This window comes from Sceloporus occidentalis, unplaced genomic scaffold (genome assembly GCF_023333645.1).
Source record: "Sceloporus occidentalis isolate IW3139 unplaced genomic scaffold, rSceOcc1.0.p SCAF_1, whole genome shotgun sequence".
Taxonomy (NCBI): Eukaryota; Metazoa; Chordata; class Lepidosauria; order Squamata; family Phrynosomatidae; genus Sceloporus; species Sceloporus occidentalis.
Window position 1 is genome coordinate 22894649 of NW_028316981.1, and position 13018 is coordinate 22907666.

Sequence of the window (13018 nt, forward strand, 5' to 3'; positions counted from 1 at the left end):
GTGTGTGTATATATATATATATATAGAGAGAGAGAGAAATATATATCATATATATGTATATATATAGGAAAAAATATGGGAGTGTGTGTGTGTGTGTGTGTGTGTGTGTGTGTGTGTATATATATATATATATATATATATATATATGGGAGTATGTTGAAGCATATGTATGTTACATTTGTTAGTTACCCAGTGATTCTAGAAGTTTTCTGAGCAGCACTCTTCAGGCTCAGTACAACCCATTTGTATGATTCACAGAGACCACAAAGAAGAAATATATATATACTGTATACCAGGGGTCGGCAACCTCCGGCCCGCGGGCCGGATGCGGCCCGCGGAGGCCGTTGGAGTGGCCCCCGACTGCGGCTGCCGCCGCCACCGCCACCAGCTGCGGTCGCGGCTTTTTGCCGCTCTGGACGCCGCCATTTTTTTGTCCAAAATGGCGGCGAAGTCTCGCGTGACCTTCTCTGAGGTCGCGCGAGACTTCGCCGCCATTTTGGACGAAAAAATGGCAGCGCCCAGGGGCGAAGTCTCGCGCGACCACAGAAGAGGGCGCGCGAGACTTCGGCCTCCAGGAGGCCCGCTGCAGCCGCAGGAGCTCTCAAATTGGGCTCAGACGGCGGCAGCGGGCCTCTGTGAGGCTGGGGCCGTCACTGGCGCCGGCGGGCGGGCTGCCAGAGCCAAGGAGGCTTCGCTGTAGCGAGGCCTCCTTGGCTCTGGCCGGCTCTCCCCGCCGGCGGGAGGGCTTCCAGAGCCAAGGAGGCTTCACTGTAGCGAGGCCTCCTTGGCTCTGGCCGGCTCTCCCCGCCGGCGGAAAGGCTTCCAAAGCCAAGGAGGCTTCGCTGTAGCGAGGCCTCCTTGGCTCTGGCCGGCTCTCCCCGCCGGCGGAAGGGCTGCCAGAGCCAAGGAGCCCCTCTGCAGCAAGGTCTCCCTTGGCCCTGGCCGGCTCTTTCCAGGCAGGGAAGGAAGGCGCGGGGGGGGGGAGGAGGAGGAGGGAGGAAGGAAAGAGGAAGAGGAGGAAGGAAGGAGGAAAAGGAGGGAGGAGGAGGAAGGAAAGAAGTAGGAGGAAGAGAAGCAGGGAGGAAGAAGAGGAGGAGGGAGAAAGAAGAAGAGGAGGGAGAAAGAAGAGGAGGAAGGAGGAAGAAAGGGGAGGAAGGAAGGAGGAGCAGTGCATTTCTGTGTAGTTTCAGTGCATTTAATGCTAAAAGGTCTGCTGTAACAATGATAGTGGTGGTCGTGGTGATGGTGATGATGATGAGTGAGCTTGAGATTCATGCAACTACTGTTTCTGAAGCTGAGAAAGTGTCACCTTCCAAAGCGTGTTTTGTGTGCTTTTAATGCTAACAAGTCTCCCTTGCTTTGACAATGATAGTGTGATGATGGTGATGATGATGAGTGAGCTTGAGAGCCATGCAACTACTGTTTCTGAAGCTGAGAAAGTGTCACCTTCCAAAGCGTGTTTTGTGTGCTTTTAATGCTAACAAGTCTCCCTTGCTTTGACAATGATAGTGTGATGATGGTGATGATGATGAGTGAGCTTGAGAGGCAGGCAACTACTGTTTCTGAAGCCGAGAGAGTGTCACCTTCCAAAGTGTGAAATGCACAAATGTGCTGTTGTGTGTGTTTTGGAATGCAGGTTGGGGGTGTTTGTCCAGAAAGGGACCGAGGAGGAGAGGGCGGGCACACGCCTCCTCCTCCTTGCAGGGCTTCAGTGGAGGCTCCGCCCCTGGAGGGTGGCTCCACCCCTGGAGGGTGGAAGCTCCGCCCCCAGCATGCAGCCCCGCCCCCGGAGGGTGGAAGCTCCACCCCTCGGCTTCGGCCCCCCAACTTGTCTGAGGGACAGCAACCCGGCCCCCGGCTCCAAAAGGTTGCCTACCCCTGCTGTATACGGTATACACACACACACACACACACATATATATATATATTCCCATATTCAATTTTGCTTCTTTTATACCATTTTTAGTGCAATTTATCTTCTGAAGTGTAAAGGCAGCTTGAAAGTGCACAGTTCAGAAAACCAAAAGGCTGTGCAGGATATCGTCAGATGCAAAGGAAAGGAAGAACTGTTGTGGAGCTGGACTGAAGTTATTTTGAAGCTCCAAATCTTCAAAACAAAAAGCCTTTTTCCCTGACCGGGAATCGAACCCGGGCCGCGGCGGTGAGAGCGCCGAATCCTAACCACTAGACCACCAGGGAAGCTGCTGCAGCCTTTCTCTGCAGCCTTTCTGTAGCCTTTTGAAGGAAGAGTCTTTCTTGCAGTTCATGCTAGACAAAAAATCCAGAGCAAACGGCTCTGAAAAGGCTGACACTCTGCAATCTCATTTACAAAGCATAAATGGTCCTCAAACTAAGGCTATTGAAATCAATGAAAGGCCCAGATAGATGTGTGCTTGGGACTGCCTTCCTATACTGCAAAGGATGTGTTGTGTTTGGTTTTTAAAGTTGCTTTATTGCTATAAAACACAACAAAATCTTCCCATAATTTTGGCACATAATATCTGCATATAGTACAATTAGCTTCCTTTTACAGGAAATCAGAATTCCCTTTTTCTTATTGTTCTAAGTAATTCCCCAAAGCTGTGCCCTTTAACTGTGCTTTTGGACTTCAGTTCCCAGAATCCCAGGCTATTGTGCCAACATAGCCGAGGCTTCTGGGAATTGAAGTCCAAAAAAATGTCTTAAAGGGCCACAGTATATTCTAAATGGTATTGTAAAGCCCAAAACACACTGCAGAAACAATCCAGTCTGAGAGGGTTTTAAACTGCCCTGGCTCAGTGCTAGGGAATCCTGGGAACTGTAGTTTTATTGTGGCACCAGACTAGCTAAAGCAGTATAAGAGTTATATTGAGTTAAGCTGTATTGAAATATTTTATCAAGAAGCGGAGAGTAGCAATGACTGGGCTGTACAGAAAACATGGCCAGCCTTGCTGCAGCTTCCCTGGTGGTCTAGTGGTTAGGATTCGGCGCTCTCACCGCCGCGGCCCGGGTTCGATTCCCGGTCAGGGAACACCTTTTAAAAACAAAAGACCCAAAGGGTTTATTAAAAATAATTCCATCTCTGTCTGAGAGATGTAGTATTCTTTGGGCAAAATATGTTATGCTCATGCAAATAACCGCTCTTTTTTTTCTTGCAGCAATTGAGCATTTGAGTACAGTTGGCCCTTCTTATACACGGATTTTTTATACATGGATTCAAGCTTACACGGTTTGAAGATGTTCCAAAAAAGTATAAATTTCCAATATCAAACCTTGATTTTCCATTTTTTATAAGAGACACCATTTTGCTATACCATTATATTTAATGGGACTTGAACATACACGGATTTTGTTATACACCGGGGAACTTGGAACCAAACCCCAGCGTATAACAAGGGTCCACTGTACTACAACCCAGAAGGAAATTCTGCATAACATTAAACTGCAAGACAAAATATGTTTCCTGAGAAGAGTAGGTTTATATGAAGCTTTTACTGAAACTCATTTGAGTTTTAATGTTATTTTTTTTGGAGTTTCTCTGATTTTTCCCCCTTAGTACAGATTTGTTTTTATGCCTGCCAAACAACTCTTTTCTCCAGTATAGTATATACTATATATACTATATACTATAGTCTATTGTTCACTTGTTACTCTTACTGAAACTTCTGAGAGCTCCCTTAGGAGTATCTTATACAGGATATCACCAGGTAACATAATAATACAAAATAAAATAAATGATGAATAAGAAGTAAAAGATGGGTGGAAACATCTTTTTTCTTAAATTCCCAGAATTTCCAATAACATATACTTATTTATGTGTTAAATCCAAATATTTATTTCTCTCATAACATAATGGGGAAATTGTATTTTTAAAGATCTGTATTTTCTAAAACACTCAGGGGTAGCTGTGTCGGCTGTTTAACAAATACAAACAAAAACCCATCCGCGACACCTTTATTGGCCAACCAAAATGCACAATATACTATAATATACTAATGTATCTGAGAAAGTATACTGAAGTCTACGAAAGCTCATGCTGCCAATTTCTTTCTTTCAGTTAGTCTCAAAGGTGCTACAAGATCTTTCAATATATTATAGTACTGTAATAAAGAATTGTGACAACAATTATCAATACGGTATTGTATAAAACAGCTCCAATTAAAAACAATGCAGACATTTTGTGTCACCTTTGAGGAGAGCAGGTTTTATTTGTTTGTTTTTGTTTTTGTTTTTAATATATGCTTTCACGGATTGCAATTTTGCCTCTGAAGAAGTAGTGTGCAGTTTGTAAATGCCTAAGCCAAACTACCACCTGGATCCTATATGACCTGCTAACTTTATGTATATCTAGCTATGTAGCAAAGGCATTAAGACACCTCTTTATTGAACTGCAAAGATACGTAATGGGAGGCCAGGAAGACTGCCCAATGTGTATTGATGCTCAATGTGCATTTGGACCAATACAGTGTGCATTGGGATCAATGTACATCAATTTCATTGTGCATCGGTTCCATTATGCATTGGGTATCAATGCTTATTGGGCACTTTGTTGGATGTGCTACACAGTAGCATAATAGCATCTTATTTTGGGATGTGGATGTTACACAACAGTGCAATTTCTAATTCCCACAGACATTAAGTCCATTTTGTTGTTGTTGTTGTTAGCTGCCCTCAAGTCGATTCTGACTCATGGTGACCCAGTGGATGAGACATCTCCAAGAATCCCTATCCTCCATTGCAATCTTTCCCAGATCCTGCAAGCCCATGCCCATAACCCCCCAGATTGAGTCTATCAATCTGGTTTGTGGTTTTCCTCTCTTTCTTCTACCTTTCCTAGCATTATTGTTTTCTCTAGTGATCCATACCTTCCCATTATGTGGCCAAAGTATGATAGTCTCAACTTGATCATCTTTGCTTCCCAGGAGAGCCCTGGTCTGATCTGTTCAAGAACCCATTTGTTTGTCTTCTTGGCTGTCCATGGTGTCCTAAGTACTCTTCCCCAGCACCACATTTCAAATGAGTTGATTTTCTTTCTGTCTGCTTCCTTCACTGTCCAGCTCTCGCATCTGTACATGGTAATTGGGAATACAGTGGCCTGAACGATTCTGACTTTAGTGCTCAGTTATATGTCTTTGCTCTTGTTAAAATGTATTTCTAATTTGAATTGAAAATGTTCAGATGTGTCAATGGTTAACTAAGGTTTAACATGGTTCCTGTTGAAGGCCAGAAAGTCTAGGCCTGGAAGAGCAAGTCTTCAAGGACATTGCCTGAGACATAATATACACAAAATGTATTATTGTTATGGTCTTGTGTAGTATGGTGACTTCATGGAAAAGAGGTGTGTCCACTTGGTGCGAAGGTTGATCTTTTGAGAGAACAAAGACTGATGTCACATTCAAGCTTCTAGCATGGACTCTGAAAGAGTGTAGATGTATAGTAGCCTGCTGTAAAGTGTAAATAGCAACAAAGTCAATAAACCCTCATTTGAGTGAAAATCTGTGTTGAAGTTACTTTGTTCCTGAGTAGCTAAGAAGACTGCATCTGGTACCAGTCCAGAACCACCGGCAGAACGAGACATCACCCATCCCAAAGAGTTTTTTCTCTAACAGTTCTTCAGTATCTTTTCTAGTTCTTTCATAGCTGCCCTTCCCATTCCTAGTCTTCTTCTTATTTCTTGACTGCAATCTCCATTCTGGTCAATGTTTGATCCTAGATATGGGAATTCTTTAACTATTGCAATTTCCTTGTTGTCTAGATTGAATTTGTGTATTTCTTCTGTGGTCATTATTTTTGTTTTTTTTATGTTCAGCATCAACCTGCCTTTGCACATTCATCTTTGACCTTCCTTATTAACTGTTACAATTCCTGAATGCCTTCTGCGAATATTATGGTGTCATCTGCATATCTTAGGTTGTTAATGTTGTTTCCCCCACTCCTCCTTTTTCTGATTCTAATTCTGCTTTTCTTATGATGTTTTCAGCAAATTTGTAAGTCCACTTACAAGGTCATAAATCTCCAACAAGATTCTGGCCAAGATTTCTTCATCTTGAAGGTGCCCTAATTCTGTTGTTTTATTTTATTATATTTTACAGCTGTTATTTTATGTTACTATTATTCATTTTTTATGTTGCAACAAACTAGCAATAGATTCAAAATTTCTGTTGGCCAATTAGTTGTCTTGCTTATGTGTTTGTCTCTTTTTCTCTGTCTAGACAATCACATCTTAATTTCCTTCCTTCTCAGACTAGAAGTTTCAAAATGTTGGGAATCTTCATTCAACTAAAACCAAACCAACGTTCATGGTGAATGTACTTCCACATATTACTCCCCTTTCTTGCCCTGATCCTCAGTGTCTCCTTCATTGTCAAAATGTAGGTTCTTTGCACACAAGTAAAATGACAAACACATGGTTCTGTTACAGTTCTTGCCAGTATGGTTCTGTTGTTTTTCATACATTTTCCCACTTCTTTCTGATGCCTGTCTGTTGCTGTCCTCCTCCTCCAACTCCTTTTCCTCTTCTATGTTCTTGCTTAGGTCCAGAACTGGATTCTCCCATATAAACATGTCCAGGTTTTGAAACCTTCTGGAGAGGCCCTTCTCTCTGTCCCGCCACCTTCACTGCTACATCTACAACATGGGAAACATGGCCTTCTTGGTGGCTGCCACCAGGTGCTGGCACTCCTTTTCTAGAAGGTTAGACTGGCACCTTCCTTGTTATCTTTGTATATGATTTATTGTACCTTTGTTGAAATAAATGTCTAATAGAAGAACTTGCTTTAGCAAGCATGCACATTATTTGCAATTACTGATCCTCAGGTAAACAATCAGTGGCTTTATTTGCTATTGTTGTCACTAAGATTACAGCAAGTGTTAAAAGCGATTGGTGTGACTTGTGCATATGTTATGCAGAGATAGGCAACTGCACTGCGAGAAAATTTTTGCCCCCCAGGGGTCATAGCAGTGCATCTGGAGGAGCCACAAGTGAAATCACATTGTGTGTTAGTTGTTGTGATGGTGGTGTGTCTTCAAGTCATTTCTGACTTTTGGTGACCCTAAGGCAAATCTACCATGGGGTTTTCTTGGCAAGTTTCTTCAGACTTGGCCATTTCTTCCTTTATTTCTTGCCATTTTTAATGTAGTTATTCTTGAATCTACATTCTTTGTTGTTAATGCAATTCCCAAATATTTAACATTTTTTTTCAATTTGACAATTAGAATTTCTTTTAATTCTTCTTTCTCTTCTTCAGACAAATTCATGGTCAGTATCTTTGTCAAGAATGAGATGATTTTGTTAAAGTCTCTGGTTTATTGTTAAACAGAGACTTTACCAAAATCATCTCATTTCGACAGCTTATGTCGTACATTTTCTACCGGATTTGATAATGTGACCAAAAGGTCATCCGTAAATGTTCTTACTTTATTCTCCATTCCTTTTATCTTTATTCCTTTTATATCAGTATCAACCTTTATAGAGTTCATTAACACTTCCAAGACAATAATAAAAAATAGAGGAGAGCGCAGGCATCCTTGTCTAGTACCTTTAGAGAGTTGTACTGGTCTAGTTTTTTCTCCATTAACCAAAATCTTTGCTTTTTGATTTTGATATATATAATCATTCCATTTTTGGAACCTTTCTCCTACCAGAATTCTATTTATATCAACTGATTTAAATACAGTATATTATATTAACTGATTTAAATACAGTATTGCACTCTATCAGTTTGCAGGACAGTATGCACATTCTTCCCGTGTCTACATGTGTGATTCTATTCCATTTCTCACAGTTTTACATTTACAGCTGGATCAGATGAAGGTGGTCTGACTGCTTTTCAATCAGATTCTCCTGTGGATATCTTAAAGTGGTTGCCCCACATTTTCCCATCAGCAGGGAAATTTTTACCCCCTTGGGATGTAATTGTATATAAAGCAGTTGCTGAAAGTACACTAGTAGGTGAAGATTAATTGAAAACAGTCAACCCTTCTAGTGGCCCAGCCTAAGGAAGGAGGTCAAATCTACAAAAGCTATGTAAACTTATGCTGCAACTTCTTTTGTGCTGTTAGTTTCAAAGGTGGTGCAAGATCCCTTTGCATACTGATATCCAGATATGTCTCTGAATTCTACCACCATTTGTCCAGAACATTGTTGTCAATCAGTTGTGTATTCTTGGGAACTAGAGTGTGTCTGAAACTCTCTGAAGATGCCAGCGAAACATCAGGAATAAACTCTTCTCAAACATGGCCACATAGCCTGAAAAACCCACAAAAAACTTAGGAAAGTTACTTTTTTAGACTATATAGTAGGAACATACTAGCTAGGATATACTAGCTAATATATCTAATACAAATATATCTAAGTTCTACCCATCCATATATAGCAGTGATTTCCAAATTTTGGTCCTTCAGATGTTTTTGGACCACAGCTCCCAGAATTCCTGACGGTTGGCCAAGCTGGCTGAGGCTTCAGGGGGTTGAAGTCCAATACTAAAGAAAGGAACAAAGTTGGGGAATCACTGATATATAGCTTCAGAACAAGTTTTCATGTAAGAAATCACATTTGGAACATGATATTTAAGTTCCACAGTAGATGAGGAAAATGTATTTTCACAAAATTACTCATTGTGACATCGGCTTCTGAATGATGAGATTTATTTAAAAAAAATAAAAATAAAAACGCCACCACCCAAACTTCAAGATACCATCATGATCTGCCAGGACAGGAGTTAGGAAACTGTGGTGCTGTCAGACCTCATAAATGGTTTGTAGCAGGTCATCAATGGGCTGAGTAAGTCATAGTCACTTTTCATGTGTAAGAAAGGGGGCTGGCCTATAGGAGCAACCAATCAGCACTCTTCCTGCAGCCCCCTCATTTGCATATGATTTTCTATAACTACCTCTGCTGGCCAAGATGGGACAGCATTTGAAGGCTGGGGCTTGACAAGAACGGAACGAAACAGAACCATGGCTGCCAAATATCAAAGGAGAAGAAAAGCCGAGGCTGGGAAGAGAAAGAAGCTCCAGAGGAGATACAAGCGAGAGCAAAAAAGATTCCGCAAACAGAAGAAGCTCCTGTCTTGCCCTGAGCACAGGATCCGAGCCTCCAATACTGTCAGCAGCAAGGTAGTGAGAATTGGTTCCCCCAAGCTATTTGCCTCCAAGATGGTCCGAGAGGTGCTGAAGACCTACATCGAGGTCAAAGCCAAGGGCCTTGTCAAAGCTTTGCTCACGGATGTGTACAACCACGTGACAACTGAAGTGGAGACCTTGAACCAGAAGAGTCAGCCTTCTCCTATCAGCAGCAGGGATGTGCAGAGAGCCTTACAAGATGCCCTGGCAAAGGAGTTGGCTGCCCATGCAGCCGAGCCCATCAGCAGCGAATGTGCTTAGAGAGAAAAGTCCCCTTCCCCTTTAGTGGACTCCAACAGGGACAAGAAGGGAGAGGATCAACTGTTACCATGAGAAACATCCTAATAACTAAGAGACTTCAACATATTTTGCTGCCATAATTTGCCTGATTGATCCTGTACTCTACTACTTTCTCAGAGATACCACCTTCACCTCTAACCATCTTAACTGCAAAAGCCAATTCTGCCGCTTGTGAAATGTACTGAAAAAACATCACCCATGAACTGAGAGAGAACTATCTGCCAATGTAACAAAGGAAATAAACCACGAACTCTAAATTCTAGACATTTTCCGTCATCATGTATCCAAATTGGCAGAGGTTGAGCATGCAGAAGAGCCAAAATGAAGAAGATATGAACTTGTTTTTAGAGGTGGTTTTCAGAAGGAAAAAGAAACATCATGTATAATATTGTTCTTTCAATAAATCAGGATTTTAGCAGCTTTATTACTGATGTATGTGTTGTTTTTCTAATCTTAGGAATAGTGCTTGAGTGAGTGGTTAGTGACTATAGGTACTATAATTTCAACTGTTATTAAATAGGAATCAGATTCATATATCTGAAATTTAAACCCTGTCTTGAAATTTTATTGCCCCAAAGAAATTTTCCAGATCTTAAAAAAAACTGGGGCTTCAGTTCTCAAAAAGCTTCAGCCAGGATGGTTTCCAGGAGGCTGTGGTCATAAAAACCTAACTTTTCAGACTGTATGCAGCCTTTTTGCTTTTTGCTTTTGGCAAAGTAAAGGAGAAATTCAAGATAGTCTTAGCTGTCATTGTCATAAACAGCAGGTGCTATACAGAAAATAAAATGTAGTCACTACAAACCAGAAAATTTAATAGCGCTTAGAACTTTATTTTGTAAAGATGGACATATATGAACTCAAGAGAAAGACCCTATTGATTAGATCATTCCAAGGTTTCCTGGGCAAAGTGGAATGTTTGATGCTTAACAGAATGCTTAATAATCAGCTCTTTTATGATGCAGTCACCTGGAGCTTTGCTCTAGTTGTGGGAAAGCTGCAAATCCGAATGGCTGCACTATCCCTTCACTGCCTCTGCTGGCACAGGGTGAAGATCTGGTGTCCCAGTATTGTTAGATTTCAATCCTCACTAGCTGAAGAAAACACAGACAGTATTCTGGCTGGAGCTGATGGATGCTGACATCTAACAACAACACTTGGATGGGCATTGTGGCCCACTAATATCTGGAAGGCCTTAGATTCCCCCCAGCCTAGTCTAAGCTACAGTATTAAGAGAGGTTTAGGATGGATCTTCAAAAGAGACTTTGTTGAGCACAGTTATGTAACAGTTCCTCCCTTGAAGAGGAGGAGGTGGCAAGCAGGGAATAAACTTATTATGAAAGACATGACTTCCTCTCTTGTCCTCACTATATTTATATTTATCTCTCTCTCCATATATATATATAGACAGGTAGATACTGAATCTGTCATACACAAAGAGAGTTATCTTGGAAGTATCAGAAGCACCATGAGCTTTTCCTCTTAGCTCTTGGCTTCGGTTCCTCGTCAAACATCATACAAGGAAAGCTGCATTCAGTGAATTCACCCCAGCTCTTATATTGATTCTATTGAGGGATTCCAGTTTGTTACCCAGACTTTACGCAGTCTGCAGATGGGGAGCCACACACATATTCTCCAAGCAGTAGCTGTGTTAGTCTCTTGCAGCATGAAAAGAAGGAAGGGAGGGGAATGGGAAAATAAAAAATAAAAATATACAGCAGCACCTTTAAGTCTACCTGGTTTTTATTTTAGTTTGAGCTTTCATGGATAAACCCACTTCCTCTAAACTACCTCTGAGGAAGTGGATTTATACCCATGGAAGTTCATGTTAAAATAAAAACCTGTTAGTCTTAAGGTGTTGCCGCATTTCTTCTCTCCCCTCCTCTCCTTTTACATATGTTCTCATTTTCCTTTTGGAAATAATATGCCTTTTGAACGTAGAACTTAAATTTTTAACCCCTTGCACTTTGGAGGATTAAAAAACTCATGGACTTCACTGATCAAAAAAGATTGTTGTACCACTTATTATTTTATTAATAATGCCTTGGGTTCCCTGGTGGTTGAAGAGGTGACCAGCAAGTGGCTGAAATAAATATTTATTTACAGGCACGTATAAATGGTCACATCATTAAAGCTTACAATAGTTAAAATATAATAAAACCGTAAAAAGGATTAAAAGAGATTTAAAAGCATACCCATTAAACAACAACAAAAATCACAGACAATTAAACGCTTTATTAAAAGACAGTTCCCCTTGAGCAGGTAGTCCCCTTGGGCTGTATCTGAACTGTAGAATTAATACAGTTTGACATCACTTTAACTGTCATGGTGCCATGCTATGGAATCTTGGGATTTGTAGTTTCTTGTGGCACCAGAGCAGTCTGGAAGAGGAGACTAAATATCTCACAAAACTAAAAATCCCTTGATTCTACAGTACTGAGCCATAGCAGTTAAAGTGGTGTCAAACTGAATGAGTTCTGCATTACAGATTCAGCCAAAGACCGAATGAGAAAAACAGGGCTTTGCCAGCTGCTCAAAGGACTCCATGGAAAGTGCCAGTCAAGTCTTTCTAGAGAGTGGACTCCAGAGCCTGAGAGCAGCTACAGAAAAAGCCCTTTCACATATTCCCCTTAGATGCAGCTGTGGGGTGCTGGAAGGGAGAGAAGGGCCTTCCCAGAAGATTTCAAGAAGACATCAGCAATTCATGGGGAGAACATGGCCCTTTAGATAACGTTCAGATTGCAACTTGTTAGTACAGTTGGCCCTCCTTATCCACATATTTTTTTATTCATGGATTCAGGCACCCATGGCTTGAAGATATTTTTTAAAAAGTATGAATTCTGAATACCAAACCTTGATTTTCCATTTTATATTAAATACACCATTTTCCTTTCCCATTATATTTAATGGGACTTGAGCATCCACGGATTTTGTTATCCACAGGGGGTCCTGAAACCAAACGCCAGCAGATAACAAGGGCCCACTGTCTATCATGTGTTAGTCTGGATTTCAGAAAGCTGTGTTTTCAGGAGGGGGAAGGATGTCACTAAATGACACCAAGAATCTCCTTGGATTATTTTTGGTGGAAAACAGCTGGGATTACATAAAGAGGAAAATAGAACAGCAACATTGTGGCAAAGGTCTCCCTCCTTGTCAATGCAACCTGCACCAGAGAACAGGGCCCCGGAACAATGGATGCAAGCTGCCGGAAAAGAGATTCCACTTCAACATTAGCAGGAACTTCCTGACAGTAAGGGCTGTTTGACAGTGGAACACACTCTTCCCTCGGAGTGTAGTGGAGTCTCCTTCTTTGGAGGTCTTTAAGCAGAGGCTGGATGGCCATCTGTTGGGTATGCTTTGATTGAGATTTCCTGCATGGCAGAATGGGGTTGGACTGGATGGCCCTTGTGGTCTCTTCCAACTCTACGATTCTATGGAGTTTATCAGACGCGAGTTTTTGGCAATTTTTTCTGCCTATCGTGCAATGTTTGCGCCACCAAAATTGCGCAATAACGTGATAGCGTGATGTTCTTCCAGACGCCATTCATTTCTATGAGAGCCCGTTGCGCAACGCTCCCGTAGTTTTAGCGTCATTCCTCCCCTTTTTGTACACTACAGG

At 41.6% G+C, this 13018-nt stretch overlaps 2 non-coding genes across 2 annotated transcripts; one reads left to right on the forward strand and one right to left on the reverse strand.

Moving 5' to 3' along the window:
• Positions 1–2127: 2127 nt before the first annotated feature.
• TRNAE-CUC (transfer RNA glutamic acid (anticodon CUC)) lies at positions 2128–2199 on the reverse strand. The gene has a single exon. It is a non-coding gene; the product is annotated as a tRNA-Glu (tRNA).
• Positions 2200–2938: 739 nt separating this feature from the next.
• Positions 2939–3010, forward strand: TRNAE-CUC (transfer RNA glutamic acid (anticodon CUC)). Its single transcript has one exon. It is a non-coding gene; the product is annotated as a tRNA-Glu (tRNA).
• The last annotated feature ends 10008 nt before the right edge of the window (positions 3011–13018 follow it).